The following is an 18,738-nucleotide window of genomic DNA, read 5'->3' as shown; positions in this document are numbered from 1 at the left end:
TTTGTCGATCCTTCCTAAATACTGAATACCCCTGTATGTTAAGCTCCCAGCCCTGCTCACCCTGCAACCATGTTTCCGTAATCCCAGTACGCTGAGTGGTATAGACATACCAGCCTGTCAAAGGCAGAAGTGGGGTCCAAGTGAGATGAGGGGGCAGATCCAGGCCTGGATTGTGCTCTGGGCCCCTGAAAAAGATTCTAGCAGGTACATTTCCATCAACTTACAAACATGTAGATTCTTTTTGGGGTGGGTGGAAAGGTGGGGCAGCAAATTCCCCCTGGACTTGGCAATGCTCGCCGCCCAATGATCAGGAAGATGGTTAAACAATTGCATTAGGTTTTAATCTTGTAGACTACAGAACATTAAAAATTCAGACAATCGAGGATCATCTTATGCTTGGAGCAGAATTCTGTATTTAGGTCTTATGCTATTAGCAATTCAATACAATGAAGTGATTTGGATCAGGTTTGTATCAGGGCTATATTATCATATTCCAGGCAAGTTGTTTTGTTTATGGCATTGAATACATAATTGTTGGAGGAAGATGCTTCGCCACAAACTTAATCCCAAGGGTTGAAACACACTGGCTCTTGTCATAATATGGCCATAATAGCTGATTTGTTTTGCTTTTGCATGTGACCAATGTGGAAGTTAGCAAACAGTGGTGGTCGTCACTGGCAGATCTCCAGGAGGATTCCTACCAGAAATTCAATGACAATGAAGGCAAGTGGAAAAAAGGCAATTTATTCCCATTTTACTAATTGGACTCCTGAGTGAATTGTTACCGTGTTCATCCAAAGAATTAAAACACTGATAAAGATGTGAATGCCTCCATTATTTTAAAGGAAATAACTTAAGCAAAATAATTTAAAAACATTAAGGTAAAATTGTGACAATTCAAAGAAAACATTCATAACAACTGGCCTCCATTTAACATTAACACAAGGACAGAAAATCAGATAATGGTACTTGTGCAGACAGCTCTTTTGATACTTTATTCGGTACGGATGCTTTAGGATAAATGTAATTTTTGTGTGGCTTGATAAGTCAGGAAATTGAGCCTGTTCTTTCCATAGTCAATGGAAGAGGGGCTGTTAACAAATAACTCCACTGCTAGAATCAATCTGAAAGGATTCTTCTTTGTTTACAGAAATTATTGTGTATGTTAAAAATCCATTTTTATCCTCATCAAGATCAACTGCAGAGAACTGTTTTTAACAAAAAAAAAAAAAAAATACATTTGAAGGACATCCACATTCAACTATAATATGTACAATATCCTTAAGTAATCAGTTTTTACCATAACTGCTATTTAATATTTTCCCCACCTGCATTAAACAAGTCTTCATAAGGTACCAACTAGTTAATCTCTTGTGACATTGCACGTGGGATATCGAATATGGGCTTGCTCTTACCTGTCTTTGTTGACTTCATGTTGCTGTGTCTCTCTCGCTCTTTCTTTCCTTCTGCTTCTCTCTATTTGTCTTCTTTCCTTTCAGGTGGGAGGCATGGCGTGTTGTGACAGGAAAAGAACCACCAACAGCTGAAGGCTGCATTTGGGGTGAGGGCTGAAAGGAAAATATGGCCCTCAGTGGCTCCTTTGCCATCCTCTCCCCATCCCCAATTAATGCTTTCCCCCAGCCTCTTGATTCCATACCCCTTCACTATCCTACTACCCATCCCTACTACCACTCCCATCAATACCCCGTCTTCCCCTTGAACTACCTGCTCACCCTGTATATACTCCCCTGATCCTTGCTCCACTATCATTCACCTCTCTCTTAACCCTCCTTTCATCCTACCATTCCCATTCACTTCCTTCAAGGGTAATGATGAGGGGCTAGAGACTCCCTCACCCTGCTTCCTTCATCCCCTCCCCCACCTCACTTCCCTCATCCCTGCTTCCCTCGTCCCCACCCCCCTCACCTTGCTTCCATCCTCGCCCCCACACTTATCCTCCTTTTATAATTTTACCCAGAGGGTTTCTTTCAAAATTAAACTCACTTTAAAAAAAAAATGAAGTCAAATAAGAATGAGGAAAGTTGCTTATCTGACTGTCTCCCTCTTGGTGTCTCTCTTATAAGTGCTATCAATTAGAACCTTGGGCTCACATTTGTTAGCAATTAGGCCATTTGCCTTTTCTAACCAACAAGAAAATACAGGTATGATAATTAGTTGGCTTCAAAATTCAACTGGTATTTTTTAATTGAACTAACAAACATGAGCAAAGACACAGTCTCTCTCCCATCTCTCAGCTTAATATGCTTTCTGAAGTTTATACACCATAAGATGAAAGGTATAACTGATGTATAATCAATAGACTTGTCATTTCACTCACACACACACACAGTATGTTTAAAACCAACCAAGTTACAGGACTTCCATGTGCTCATTTTATATGGGAGAGGTGCAGGCTATAGTGGAAGCTTTACCTAAAGATGCATTTTCAGTGCTTGATTGGATTTTATTAAGCAACCTTTTTTTTCCAAAGCAGCCGCCCCAAAATAACACAAGATTGCTCCTCCGGGTCCCACTGAGGATTTTTTATAAACTTATTTTATGGGGTTTCGCTGCCTTCCTGACTGGTTTATCTGGTGGGGCAGCCATCTGCTCAGGTGGGGGTTAATGTGCCATTAGGGTTTCATGCACGTCATGGGACACCGATTGGCACTTATTAACGAAGCTCCCACCAGAGTCCAATGGGAAAGCTCATCCTTGCCAAAACCAGTGTTAAAATTGCAAATCGGTGGAAACAGAGCCATTCCATTTTTACTGAGCCCGACTTCATTGTCAGAGAAATTTTTAATTCCCCCCTATGAAAGAACATCCAGCACCTGGCGAATGCAGACCTGCTCAGCTGATTGGCTGATGTTGCAGATATCAACTGCTGCAGCCTGGAATGATCCCAAGGCATTATAGTTCAGGGCCACAGTGACTGACAGCCACAGGCAAGGTTATACACATGACCTTGCAGCTGGGCTGCAGTCGGTGACAGAGCTCTGAGACAGTCTTCCTGGTAAAGCAGAGCACTGCTCCTCAGTGAACTGCAGGCAAGAAGTTCTGAGCCTGCACACTCGTGTATGGTAAGGCCTCCTGCAAGCTGCCCTCCATAATCTAACCCTTTTAGCCCCAGTATCATTCTGGTGAATCTGCGCTGTACCCCCTCCAGGGCCAATGTATCCTTCCTGAGGTGTGGTGCCCAGACCTGAATGCAGTACTCCAGATGGGGTCTAATCAGAGCTCTGCACAGCTGTAAGATAACTTCCACCCGATTGTATTCAGCCCTCTGGAGATAAGGCCAACATCCCATTAGCCTTTATAATTATTTTTGTACATGTCTATTAGCTTTTAGTGATTTCTGTACTTGGACCCCTAAATCTCTCTGCTCATCCACAGTTTCTAGCTTCTTGCCATTTAGAAAATACACTGATCTATCTTTTTTAGGTCTAAGGTGGATGACTTCACACTTTCCCACATTGAATTCCATCTGCCACAGTTTTACCCACTCACTTAATCTGTCAATGTCCCTTTGCAACTTGTTGCTCCCGTCTACACTACTTACTGTGCCACCTAACTTAGTGTTGTCAGCAAACTTAGATATGTGACTCTCTATTCCTTCACCCAAGTCATTTATAAATATTGTGCCAGAAAATCAAGTCCCCACGGGTGAGTACGCGCTGGGTACTCACGCGTAGGGCCCATGAAAGTGCCAGTTTTGTGCATGCACTGCGCATGTGCGGGAAACCGGAACTTCCGTTCCCTTGAAAGAAGGGGTTCACAGGTCGAACGCGTGCGCCGGAGAGGCAGCGCGTACGCCTGGAACTTCTGTTTTTTTTTTTTTTTTACAGGTTTCTCCGGGAGGGTAAGTCTCCAGGAGCTACGCTTTTAAAAAGCAGTCGAAGGCCTGCTTTTAACAAGGTAAGTGGTGAATTAAGTAAAATTAAAACATTTTTTCCACAGGTTTATTATTTTTAAATACTTTAAAGAAAGGTAAGTTTATTTTTAGCCCCGTAAAAAAACTGTAATTAATTTTTTCAAAAATGTAAATTGTTTAAAAGTTATTTTATGCAATTTATAGTTATTTTAAATGTGATTTAAAAAAAAAATGTATTTGAAGTTTTAGTTATGTTTTGGGGCCGATCTCTATTTCATAGATTTGACAGGTCTTCCTGTCAAATCTAATGAAGAGAGATTCCCTGCTACGATTGGCTCTCCACATGATCCCAGGGGACGCTTTGAACTAACTGCGCCCCTGGGATACGCAAGCACTGCGCGCCGGCAGTTGGAGGAGGCCCAGGATCGGAATCCCACGTGGGCCCACAGCACAACGGCCAGCGCGCTAGGTAAGTGCAGGTTGGGGGCTTGCACCCGCGGGAAGCCTCTGACCCGAATTTCTGGCCCATCATGAAAAGCTGCGGCCCCAGTACAGATCCCTGGGGGATGCCACCAATCACAGTCTGCTAATTGGAGTGCATACCTATTATCCCTACTCTCTTTTACCTACTAACCAATTCCCTATCTAAGCCAATTGATTGCCTCCAATTCCATGCACACTCACTTTTGTTAACAGTCTCTGATGTGGAACCTTGTCAAATGGCTTCTGGAAGTCCAAATAAATAACATCCACAGACTCTCCTTTATCTATCACATTAGTTACCTCCTCAAAAAATTCAACTAGGTTCATTAGACACGACTTGCCCTTTACAAATCCATATTGGCTCTCTGATCAGCTCCTATTTGCTTAATAACAGATTCTAGTAACTGCCCCACAACTGACGTTAGACTAATAGGCCTATAATTTACTCATTTATCTCTCTTAGCCTTCTTAAAGAGTGGATGGACGATGGCAATTTTCCAATCCAAGGAGACAATTCCTAAATTGAATATGTTTTGGAAGATCATGACTAACACACTAACAATAGCATACCAGATCTGCTAAAAAGGGCATTTAGGTCCTAAAGCAAGTTTAGGACCCTAATTAGCATGCTTAAATAGGCACTTGGCATTTTCAGGCGGCACACTGGATGCCAAAAAGAAGCCCCAATTCAAAGTGACAACGGGTGAATTCTGTGTGCAATCCTATTTTCAGTGCTTTAGCGCTCATTTTCTGGTGATAAAGCAGCCAATCTCATGTTGAAAGGTCCCCCCAGGGGTATTCCCATAATATACTATGGTGTAAGATTTAGACTACAGTACATATAGGAAGCATGTTTCTACAGGATATATGCAAAATGTGCAATTTGTTTTGTTTATTCAACTAAAGTTATAACAAAGATTGATCTTCCAAAAATATGATTAATATTTTTTAGTTATATCTGAAACATGAATAAACTGAAAATAGTCATTGTTTTAAATCAATGTTTCTTGGTTCTGTCAGTTAATGGAAAATGGAAATTTCCCATTATTAATCAGACACATCTTAACATAACCACCAACGTTTTTCAGAATTAAAACAAAATCTGTGCATAGATCTCTGTATAAGCTGCTTTGGTTATGTTCTCTGTTTATATCCAGGTGTGTGGGAAGAACCCAAACTCTGTTACCAATGAATATTGAGAAATGTCACTTACATTCCCCCCCCTCCCCGAGTTCCCTTTCACATCCCAAATGTAAGAAGTCACACAACACCAGGTTATAGTCCAACAGTTTTATTTGAAATCACAAGCTTTCGGAGCACTGCTCCTTCGTCAGGTGAAGTGGAGAGATGCATAAAGACACAACTTATATAGTCAGAGAATAATGCCAGATGATTACAGGTAATCTTTCTAACTGCCATTTATCACACCGCGGCAGAGAGATAATCACAGCAATCAAAGATGTGAATGGTGTCCAAACAGGTTAGTCAGGAAAACATTACATCGAAGAACAATGAGGTGGGGTCACAAGGGGTCAAATGTTGCAGATGCTGGGGTCTGTATGAAAAACAAAAAACAGACAAAAAACATTTTTTTTGCTGGAAATCACAGCAGGTCCGGCCGCATCTGTGTAGAGAGAATGAGCCAATGACGACTCAAGTCTAGGTGACCCTACATCAGGTGGGGTTACATGTAGCGTGACATGAACCCAAGATCCCGGTTGAGGCCGTCCTCATGAGTGCAGAACTTGGCTATCAGTTTCTGCTCGATGATTTTGCGTTGTCGTGTCTCGAAGGCCGCCTTGGAGAATGCTTACCCGAAGATCGGAGGCTGACTGTCCTTGACTGCTGAAGTGTTCCCCGACTGGGAGGGAACACTCCTGCCTGGCGATTGTTGCACAGTGTCCGTTCATCCGTTGTCGCAGTGTCTGCATGGTCTTGCCGATGTACCATGCTCTGGGGCATCCTTTCCTGCAACGTATGAGGTAGACAACGTTGGCCGAGTCACATGAGTATGTACCATGTACCTGGTGGGTGGTGTCCTCACGTGTGATGATGGTATCTGTGTTGATGATCTGGCATGTCTTGCAGAGGTTGTCGTGGCAGGGTGGTGTGGTGTGGTGGTCGCTGTTCTCCTGAAAGCTGGGTAATTTGCTGTGAACGATGGTCTGTTTGAGGTTAGGCGGCTGTTTGAAGGCGAGGCGTGGGGATGGCCTTAGCGAGGTATTCGTTGTCATCGATGACATGTTGAAGGCTGCGAAGAACATGGCGTAGATTCTCCACTCTGGGGAAGTACTGGACGACGAAGGGTACTCTGTTGGTTGTGTCCTGTGTTTGTCTTCTGAGGAGGTCTATGCGATTTTTCGCTGTGGCCCGTCGGAACTGTCGATCGACGAGTCGAGCCACATCCCAGTTCACTGACAGCATATCACAATTTACAGTAGCTCCTAGTGCCAAATTATATTAGAGACGATTATTTGTGCATGTGTGAAACCACTCTAGGATTTCCTCAGAGAATTCTTGAGCCACTCCAATTCTCACAGACTCACTAAGATAGCCAAAGTTTAATTTTGCTTCAGCAGTTAAAATTAATGAGAAAAACTGGTCAACTCTAACAAAGCAACTCAGATATTTAAAGTCATACATTGAGACTTGGTTACTGGTACAAATTCAGATCTCCTGTAGATACCCTCTTGGGTTCAGTTGCTCCCTCGAGTGTCTTAATTTTATGGGAATTGACTCACACTGCGCAATATGTATTTGTATGACAGCATAACCCAGGGCTATAATAATTGTAACCCCTTGTGATCTTGACTGGATACTCATTTTCAGTGAGCCAATACTTGGTGAGATGTGAAGCTTGATACGAATAGTTAAGCTGCTTTGTTTCCCAGTAAACAAACATACAGGACACCATTTATTATTCATCTATTTACCAAACAAAGGAATCTAAAAGTCTTCAATAGGCATACAAAAAGTAAACGGGTCATAAGGAGGGGTGGGGCCGCTTACGGACCAAAAAGGAGACCTATGCATGGAGGCAGAGGGCATGGCTGAGGTACTAAATGAGTACTTTGCATCTGTCTTCACCAAGGAAGAAGATGCTGCCAAACTTAGTGAAAGAGGAGGTAATTGAGATATTGGATGTGATAAAAATTGATAGAGGAGGCACTAGAAAGGCTGGCTGTACTTAAAGTAGATAAGTCACCAGATCTTCCACAACTCGATAGACTCTGGAACAGTACCCATGGATTGGAGGGTAGCTAATGTTACCCCACTATTCAAAAAAGGTGGTAGAGAAAAAGCGGGGAATTATAGACCAGTAAGCCTGACATCGGTAGTGGGAAAAATGCTAGAGTCCATTATAAAAGATGTAATCGCAGAGCACTTGGAAAGCAGTGACATGATCGGACGAAGTCAACATGGATTTACAAAAGGTAAATCATGCTTGACTAATCAACTGGAATTTTTTGAGGATGTAACTGGTAAAATAGATAAGAGAGAACCAGTGGATGTGGTGTATTTGGACTTTCAGAAGGCTTTCGATAAGGTCCCGCATAAGAGATTAGTGTGCAAAATTAAGGCACATGGGATTGGGGGCAAGGTATTGACTTGGATAGAGAACTGGTTGGCGGACAGAAAGCAAAGAGTTGGAATAAACGGGTCGTTTTCCGAGTGGCAGGCAGTGACTAGTGGGGTACCGCAAGGATCGGTCCTAGGACCCCAGCTGTTCACAATATATATTAATGATCTGGACGAGGGAATTGGATGTAATATCTCCAAATTTGCAGACGACACAAAGCTTGGGGGGGGGGGGGGGGGGGGAGGGTGAGGGTATGCTGTGAGGAGGATGTCGTGAAACTCCAGTACGATTTGGACAGGTTGGGTGAGTGGGCAGAAACATGGCAAATGCACTATAATGTGGATAAATGTGAGGTTATCCACTTTGGTGGCAAAAACAGGAAGGCAGATTATTATTTGAATGGCAATAGATTGGAGAAGGGGAAGTGCAAAGAGACCTGGGTGTTCTTGTGCACCCGTCGCTGAAGGTAAGCATGCAGGTGCAGCAGGCAGTTAAGAAGGCAAATGGTATGTTGGCCTTCGCAGCAAGAGGGTTCGAGTACAGGAACAAGGATGTCTTGCTACAGTTGTACAGGGCCTTGGTGAGACCGCACCTTGAGTATTGTGTGCAGTTTTGGTCGCCTTACCTGAGGAAGGACGTTCTTGCCATGGAAGGAGTGCAGCGAAGATTCACCAGGCTGATACCTGGGATGGCAGGAATGACATATGAGGAGAGATTGTGTCGATTGGGCTTATACTCACTGGAGTTTTGAAGATTGAGAGGGGATCTCATCGAAACCTATAAAATTCTGTCAGGCCTGGACAGACTAGATGCAGGAAGGATGTTTCTGATGGCCGGGGAGTCCAGAACCAGGGGTCATAGTCTAAGGATAAGGGGAAAGCCATTGAGGACTGAAATGAGGAGGAATTTCTTCACCCAGAGAGTGGTGAACCTGTGGAGTTCTCTGCCACAGAGGGCGGTGGAGGCCAGTTCATTAAATATATTCAAGAAAGAGTTAGATATATTTCTTAAGGCTAAAGGGATCAAGGGATATGGGGAGAAGGCAGGGACAGGGTACTGAATTTGGATGATCAGCCATGATCTCATTGAATGGCAGGGCAGGCTCGAAGGGCCGAATGGCCTACTCCTATCTTCTATGTTTCTATGGACCGGATGGGATGCATCCTGGGATGCTGAGGGAAGTAAAGGTGGAAATTGCAGATGTACTGGCCATAACCTTCCAATCCTCCTTGGTTACAGGGGTGGTGCCAGAGGACTGTAGAATTGAAAATGTTATACCTTTGTTCAAAAAAGTGTGTAAAGATAAACCCAGCAATTACAGGCCAGTCAGTTTAAACTCGGTAGTGGGGAAGCTTTTAGAAACTATAATCCGGGACAAAATTAACAGTCACTTCGACAAGTGTGGATTAATTAAGGAAAGCCAGCACGGATTTGTTAAAGGCAAATTGCGTTTAACTAACTTGATTGAATCTTTTGATGAGGTAACAGGGCATTGCGGTTGATATGGTATACATGGACTTCCAAAAGGCGTTTGATAAAGTGCCACACAATATGCTTGCCAGCAAAGTTGAAGCCCATGGAATAGAAGGGACAGTGGTAGCATGGATATGAAATTGGCTAAGTGACAGGAAAGAGAGTAGTGGTGAACGGTTGTTTTTAGGACTGGAGGAAGGTCTACAGTGGTGTTCCCCCGGGATCGGTACTAGGACCACTGCTTTTCTTGATCTATATTAATGATTTGGACTTGTATAGGGCACTATTTCAAAATTTGCAGATGGCACAAAACTTGGGAGTACAGTGAACAGTGAGGATAGAGATAGACTTCAAGAGGACATAGACAGGCTGGTGGAATGGGCGGACACGTGGCAGATGAAGTTTAACACAGAAAAATGCGAAGTGATACATTTTGGAAGAACGAGGAGAGGCAATATAAACTAAAGGGTACAATTCTAAAGGGGGTGCAGGAACAGAGAGACCTGGGGATATATGTGCACAAATCATTGAAGGTGGCTGGACATGTTGAGAAAGCGGTTACAAAAGCTTAGGGGATCCTGGGCTTTATAAATAGAGGCATAGAGTACAAAAGCAAGGAAGTTACGACGAACCTTTATAAAACACTGGTTCGGCCACAACTGGAGTATTGTATCTAATTTTGGGCACCACACTTTAGGAAGGATGTGAAGGCCTTGGAGGCGGGTGCAGAAAAGATTTTTATTTGTTTATGGAATGTGTCGCTGGCAAGGCCAGCATTTATTGCCCATCTCTAATTACCCTTGAGAAGGTGGTGGTGAGCCGCAGCCTTGAACTGCTGCAGTCCGTGTGGTGAAGGTGCTCCCACAGTGCGGTTAGGTAGGGAGTTCCAGGATTTTGACCCAGCGACGATTAAGGATCGGCGATATATTTCGAAGTCAGGATGGTGTGTGACTTGGAGGGGAACTTGAAGGTGGTGGTGGTGTTTCCATGCGGCTGCTGTCATTGTCCTTCTGGTGGAAGAGGTGGCGGGTTTGGGAGGTGCTGCCGAAGAAGCCTTGGCGAGTTGCTGCAATGCATCTTGTAGATGGTACACACTGCAGCCGCGGTACGCCGGTGGTGGAAGGAGTGAATGTTTAAAGTGGTCAATGGGGTGCCAATCAAGCGGGCTGCTTTGCCCTGGATGGAGTCGAGCCTCGAGTGTTGTTGGAGCTGCACTCATCCAGGTAAGTGGAGAGTATTCCGTCACATTCGTTACTTGTGCCTTGTAGATGGTAGAAAGGCTTTGGGGAGTCAGGAGGTGGGACACTTGCTGCAGAATACCTAGCCTCTGACCTGCTCTTGCCATAGTATTTATGTGGCTGGTCCAATTAAGTTTCTGGTCAATGGTGATCCCAGAATGTTGAGGGTGAGGGATTCGGCAATGGTAATGCGGTTAAATGTCAAGGGGAGGTGGTTAGACTCTCGATTGTTGGAGAGAGTCATTGCCTGGCACTTCTGTGGTGCGAATGTTACCTGCCACTTATCAGCCCAAGCCTGAATGTCGTCCAGGTCTTGTTGCATGCGGGCATGGACTGCTTCATTATCTGAGGAGTTGTGAATGACACTGAACACTGTGCAGTCATCAGCGAATATCCCCATTTCTGACCTTATGTTTGATATACCTATCAATTCATCCAATGAAAAGCGACGAGTTAAGAAAGTAACTATAGGTTTTTATTGGCTAAATAACAGAGCCCACCCTCGTGGGTGATCGGATACAACAAGGAGGAATGCCAGCCAGTCGACTACCTTTATACCTGGGCAGGTAGGTGGAGTCATGGGCGGAGTCAGCAGTGGTCAGCCCAGGTATAGCAGCGTGACAAGAGGCGACCTCGTATAGTGATACAACAGTGTGAACAGTGATAACCATAGAGTAACGATATAACAGTGATAACTATAGTGTAACGATAGTGAACGATAAAAGTGGTTTACCACAATGTTGGAGGGAAGGTCATTGATGAAGCAGCTGAAGATGGTTGGGCCTAGGACACTGCCCTGAGGAACTCCTGCAGCGATGTCCTGGGGCTGTGATGATTGACCTTCAACCACTTTCATTTGTGCTAGGTATGACTCCACCCAGTGGAGAGTTTCCCTCTGATTCTCATTGACTTCAGCTTTACTAGGGCTCCTTGATGCCACACTCGGTCAAATGCTGCCTTGATGTCACCTCACCTCACCTCTGGAATTCAGCTCCTTTGTCCATGTTTGGACCAAAGCTGTAATGAGGCTGGGAGCAGAATGGTCTTGGCGGAAACTAAACAGGGCATCAGTGAGCAGGTTATTGGTAAGTGCCATTTGATAGCACTGTTGATGACACCTTCCATCACTTTGCTGATGATTGAGTTAGATTGATGGGGCGCTAATTGGCTTTGTGCTGCTTTTTGTGGCTAGGACATACCTGGGCAGTTTTCCACATTAACGGATAGAGACCAGTGTTGTAGCTGTACTGGAACAGCTTGGCTAGAGGCACGGCTAGTTCTGGAGCAGACGTCTTCCGCATGATAGCCGGGATGTTGTCGGGGCCCATAGCCTTTGCTGTATCCAGTGCAAGTGCACTCAGCCATTTCTTGATATCATGTGGGGTGAATCGAATTGGCTGAAGAATTTACAAGAATGGTTCCAGGGATGAGGGACTTCAAATACGTGGATAGACTGGAGAGGTTCTCCTTACAGCAGAGAAGATTTGATAGAGGTGTTCAAAATCTTGAAGGTTCTAGACAGAGTAGATAGAGAGAAACTGTTCCCATTGGCAGATGGGTTGAGAACCAGAGGACACAGATTTAAGGTGATTGGCAGAAGATTCAAAGGCGACGTGAGGAAAAACTTCTTTACGCAGCGAGCGGTTATGATCTGGAATGCACTGCCTGAAAGGGTGGTGGAGGCAAATTCAATCGTGGCTTTTAAAAGGGAATTGGATAAGTATCTGAAGGAAAAACATTTGCAGGACTACGGCGAAAGGATTGGGACTAGCTGAAGTGCTCTTGCAGAGAGCCAGCATAGACTTTATGGGCCGAATGGCCTCCTACTGTGCGGTAACTATTCTATGATCAATACAACTTGTCTTTGCATCGTATAAAAATAGTGAAAATCCTATGCTACCCCACGTAAGTGGGTCATATCACTGACAAAACTTTCTAATTTCACTTTTTCTGTATTTTATCCTTGTAGCCTTTTGCTGTCCCACTGCCGCTAGCTTTCACAGTTCTGTCTGTTTAAAAGCCTGACTGCAGCTTTTAGTCAAACTGACTATCCTCCTCAGAGCAGAATCCACCAGCCTAATTTAGCAATACTGCTGAGTTCAAATGAATAGACTTGCGCAGCAGCAATAAATGTGAACGATCTCTGGAATGTCAAATTATCTTGCATCGTCTCAGCACACTGATTTAGAGGGCCCATCTGAAATCCAATTTACATTTTGCAAGCCATTCTGTCCTGTGAATCTAATGTCTTGAGAGTCAAGTTTATATCACGCCAAAGCAGCATAAGCTGTAATCCTGGAATGTGACAGTTACCAGGAAACTCTCGATTTACTGGCACCTAAAAATCCGGAAATCCGTTACCTGAACCTACTCCTGAATTTTGCTGGTTAAGTTTTACTTCATATTAGTGGCTGTTCCTGGATCTGTGGCCGTGTAACCGGGGTTCTTGCACCTGTTGCTATGCAACAGGGATGCCTGGATCTGTGGCCGGGGTTCCTGCACCTGTTGCCATGCAACAGGGACGCCGTCAGTGCCGGATAAAAAGAGTTTCCTGTATTTACAAATTGCATCCCAATATTTTTTGTTTTTATTAGCTGCAGTAGTAGAATCAGTCATATGCTTGAAAAACTGCAATTTCTCAGGATCATAAGATTCTAATGTCAGCTATGCATCTATTGGAACTTTTGTGATTTGATCAATTACCCTTTGTGGAGAAATACATTGTACATCTTCAATATGTGTATACAGAAATAAAATTTTGTCTAAAGTTGATTTTAATGTTCTATAATGGAGCCCAAACTAATTTTTACTTGGGATTTCTAGATCTATTAGAGGAGACTTTCCTTTATATTAGCTAGGGCTGGATTTGAGTCTATGCTTCGATGGGAAAGCAGTTTGGTAAATTGCTATGCTACCCTACTTCTAGCACCACCCCCCGAGCAAATGAACAATCATCTTAGCCATTGCTATCCCAAAAGGGGGCTGTAGAGCAGCAAACACTGATTTTATAATTGAACTGAAAATAATTTCAGACACTGATGTTCATTGGAGAATCCTTTCCATTCAAATTCTAGAGCTGGTTGGTTAACAACATATGGTTCTAGAACATTAATGAAGGCAGGAGAAGAGCTATAAAGTATTTATGAAATCGCGGTAAGATCCCAGTGCTACTGGAAAACAAGAGGTTTACCTAGAGTTCTAGAGGAATGGAATGACTGTACACTACATAACTTCCACAGCTCAAAAATGAGTATTTTTCAGGAAACCATACCTGAGCCTTGCTTATACTACTCATGTGTGTGACATTTAAAGATTTCATAGAAAGTTACAGCACAGAAGGAGGCCATTTCGGCCCATTGTGTCCGCGCCGGCCAACAAAGAGCTATCCAGCCTAATCCCACCTCCCAGCTCTTGGTTTGTAGCCCTGCAGGTTAGAGCATCCCAAGTGCACATCCAAGTACTTTTAAAATATGGTTAGGGTTCCTGCCTCTATCACCCTTTCAGGCAGTGAGTTCCAGACCCCCACAGCCCTCTAGGTGAAGAAATTTCCCCTCAAAACCTTCCCCCAATTACTTGAAATCTGTGCCCCCTGGTTTTTGACCCCTCTGCTAAGGGAAATAGGTCCTTTCTATCCACTTTATCTATACCCCTCAATTTTATACACCTCAATAAGGTCTCCCCTCAGCCTCGTCTGTTCCAAAGAAAATAGACCCAGCCTATCCAGTCTTTCCTCATAGCTAAGATTCTCTACTCCCAGCAACATCCTTGTAAATCTCCTCTGTACCCTCTCTAGTGCAATCACATCTTTCCAGTAATGTGGTGACCAGAACTGTACACAGTACTCTAGCTGAGGCCTAACTAGTGTTTTATACAGTTGAAGCATAACCCCCTGCTCTTGTATTCTATGCCACGGCTAATAAAGGCAAGCATTCCGTATGCCTTCTTAACCACCTTATCTACTTGGCCTGCTACCTTCAGGGATCTGTGGACATGCACTCCAAGGTCCCTTTGTTCCTCTACACTACTCAGTGTCCTACCATTTAATGTGTATTCCCTTTCCTTGTTAGCCCTCCCCAAATGCATTACCTCACACTTCTCCGGATTGAATTTCATTTGCCACTGTTCTGCCTACCTGACCAATTTATTGATATCTTCTTGCAGTCTACAGCTTCCTTCTTCAGTATCAACCACACAGCCGATTTTAGTATTATCTGCAAACTTCTTAATCATACCCCCTATATTCAAGTCAAGATAGTTGATATATACCACAAAAAGCAAGGGACCTAGTACTGAGCCCTGTGGAACCCCACTGGAAACAGCCTTCCAGTCACAAAAACACCCATCAACCATTACCCTCTGCTTCCTGTCTCCAAACCAGTTTTGAATCCAACTTGACACTTTGCCTTGGATCCCATGGGCATTTAACTTTGTGATCAGTCTGCCATGTGGAACCTTATCAAAAGCCTTGCTAAAGTACATATAAACTACATCAAACACACTACCCTCATCTACCCTCCTTGTTACCTCCTCAAAAAATTCAATCAAGTTTGTCAGACACAACCTTCCCTTAACAAATCCGTGCTGACTATCCTTGATTAATCCGTGTCTTTCTAAATGAAGATTTATCCTGTCCTTCAGAATTCTTTCCAATAATTTTCCCACCACAGAGGTTAGGCTGACTGGCCTGTAATTACTAGGTCTATCCTTTTCTCCCTTTTTAAACAAGAGTACCACATTAGCAGTCCTCCAGTACCACACCTGAAGCTAGAGGGGATTGAAAAATGATGGTCAGGGCCTCTGCTATTTCCTCTTTTGCTTCACTTAACAGCCTGGGATACATTTCATCCAGGCCTGGGGATTTATCCACTTTTAAAGCTGCTAAACCCCTTAATACTTCCTCTCTCACTATGTTTATTTCATCTTGTGGCGGAGACCACATAGGGACAATAACATAACAACATTGGCTATAAATAGTGAATTGTATGTACGTACTTGGTTGGGTTATCGGGGCAGGGTCCCTTTAAGAGCGTCGGTAGCGTGATGATGTTATGCATTGGTAGGGTGATGACGTCATAGCCCTGCAACGAGGCCGAGACCCTCAGTCCTCATGTAGAGTGAATAAAGTAACACGCGTTTTGCCTTTGCTGCAATAAAAGTCTCAGAGCCTGTTGATTTCTAGCGACTCCAACATTGGAATCCTCCAAAAGAGCAGCGGGGTCACCAAAGACCTCATCTGAAATGGCGCCGAACGCCGTTTCCATCAAATTACCCGAGTTTTGGGAATGACAGGCTGCCGCTTAGTTCGCCCAGGCCGAGGCTCAATTTGCACTCCGGGACATCACCGCAGACGACACGAGGTACTACTACATCGTCTCTGCTCTCGGCAGCTCCACCGCGGCCAGAGTTGTGAGCCTGCTCGAGAACCCCCCGGAGCTCAACAAATTTGAAACGCTGAAAACGCACCTTTTGGACTCACCGAAGCCGAGCGCACACGCCGGCTTCGCTCTCTACCCGGGGATGCCAAGCGCGCACGCCGGCTTCTCTCTCTACCCGGGCTTGGCGATTCCAAGCCCTTGGAGCTGATGGACCACATGCTGGCCCTCCTGGGCACACACAGGCCGTGCTTCCTCTTCAAGGAACTGTTCCTTCAACAGCTGCCAGGTCAGGTACGGTGGGCTTTAGCCAACTCTTCCAGTACCAATTTCCGCGACCTGGCCAAGGAGGCCGACAAATTTTTCTCCGCCAGGCAACAGTACTGCGCGGGCACGCGGAGCCCTGCCCCAACTGATACAGCCCAACGGCGACAGCCCCCAAGCCTCTGCTTCTACCACGCGCAGTTCAGCCCCAAAGCCAGGAAGCGCCGCCCCCCGTGCAGTTTTCCCGCGTCGAAACAAACGAAAGACCACTCGTCGGCTGCTATGGCTGTTCAGGCAGTTTGTTATTTATTACGGACACTGACTCTGGACGTCGTTTTCTTTGCAACACGAGTGCCCAGGTGAGCGTCCTGCCCGCGTCAACCATAGACATGCAAGGGGGGAACCACGGCTCCGTCCTCGAAGCTGCCAACGGCAGTTCCATCTGCACCTTCGGGAAACGGGAGCGTGGTGCTTTGTTTTGGCAGGCAGCGGTTCACCTGGGACTTTGTCACAGGAAAAGTGTCCACCCCCCTTCTCGGCGCTGACTTCCTCTGCGCCAATGGCCTTTTGGTGGACGTCAAGAACCGACGTTTCAGCTCGCTCCCGTGTTCCCTCAGCGGGTCCAGCACGACATAGTTGTCCAGCGCACTCTTGGCCTCAGACGAGTTTGCCCGCCTCCTCCTCGGACCTCATGAAGCCCACGTTCTCGTCCGCCGCCACCAAACACGGGGTGGAACACCACATCTCGACCACTGGTCCGCCCGTCTACGCCCGCGCTCGGCGGCTCGACCCGGGGAAACTTGCCACCGCTAAAGCCGAATTCGACACCATGGAGCGCCTCGGCATCATCCGCCGGTCGAACAGTCCGTGGGCCTCGCCCCTCCACATCGCTCGGAAACCAGGCGGCGGGTGGTGCCCATGCAGCGATTACCGGCGCCTCACCGACGCGACGACCCCTGACCGCTACCCGATTCCACACATCCAGGACTTTTCCGCCCGCCTGGCCGGGAAAGTGGTATTCTCGAAAGTGGACCTCGTCCGGGGTTACCACCAGGTCCCTGTCTGGCCGTAGGACGTCCCGAAAACCGCGGTGATCACCCCGTTCGGGCTGTTCAAATTCCTCCGCAAGCCATTCGGCCTCAAAAACGTCGCCCAGGCTTTTTAACGCCTAATGGACACCGTGTTACGGGACCTGACATTCTTATTCGTATACCTGGACGACATCCTCATCGCCAGCGCCTCCAAGCCGGAGCATGTGTCGCACCTTCGGACTCTCTTCCAACGCCTCAGCCAGCGTGACCTAATCGTCAACCCGGCCAAGTGCCAGTTCGGGCTGTCCTCGATCGACTTTCTTGGGCACCGCATCACAAAGGACGGGGCGGTGCCACTGCCATCGAAAGTGGAGGCCATGATGGACTTCCTGCGACCCCTCACCGTGAAGGCCCTGCAGGAGTTTTTGGGCATGGTGAACTTTTACCATCGCTTTGTCCCCCGAGCAGCCCAGCTTATGCGGCCCCTTTGCGAGGCCCTCAAAGGCAAGCCCGACAAGCTCACCATTGACTGGTCCGAGGAGATGGCCAATTCTTTCACGGACATGAAAAGGGCCCTGGCTAACGTGACCATGCTGGCGCATCCGTTACGTGATGCGCCGATCGCTCTCACCACCGACACCTCAGACTATGCGGTCGGCGCCGTCCACGAACATTGGGTCAATAGCATCTGGCAGCCGCTCGCCTTCTTCAGCCGGCAGCTCCGCCCCAACGAGTGGAAGTACAGCACCTTCGATCGCAAGCTTCTCAGCCTCTACCTCGCCATCCGACACTTCCGTTTCCTACTGGAGGCTCGCCCACCACAAACCGTTGACCTTCGCCATGGCCAAAGCTTCCGAGCTGTGGTCGGCCCCTCAGCAATGCCAGCTGGCCTTCATCTCAGAGTTTACAATGGACATCCAGCATGTGGCTGGGAAAGACAACCCCGTTGCCGACTGTCTCTCCAGCGCCGTACACCTCGGCATCGACTACACCCGACCCGGACGTCCAGGTCTACAGGGCGGCGGTCACGGGCCTTCAACGAGCGGACGTCGCGTTCGACGATGCCGGCACCACACTCCTGTGCGACGTCTCCGTTGGGCAGCCATGTCCCGTCGTGCCCGGAGATGGCAAGTTTTCGACGTCGTCCATAATCTTTCCCACCCGGGCAGGAAGCTGTCACAGAAGCTGGTGGCGGCTGCTAAGTTTGTCTGGCATGGGCTCAGGAAAGACGTTCGCGACTGGGCCAGCACCTGCGTGGTATGCCAACGCTCGAAAGTGCGTCGCTATACTAAGGCCCCGTTGGCACCTTTCGCGGTGCCCGAGAGGCGATTCGACGATGTTAACGCGGACCTGGTGGGGCCCCTGCTGCCCTCCCGTGGGTTCACCCACCTCCTCACAATGGTCGACAGAACCACCCGATGGC

Source organism: Somniosus microcephalus, chromosome 3 (genome assembly GCF_052327205.1).
Source record: "Somniosus microcephalus isolate GS21.2 chromosome 3, FLI_Smic_1.0, whole genome shotgun sequence".
Classification (NCBI taxonomy): Eukaryota; Metazoa; Chordata; class Chondrichthyes; order Squaliformes; family Somniosidae; genus Somniosus; species Somniosus microcephalus.
This window is presented reverse-complemented; position numbering follows the sequence as displayed.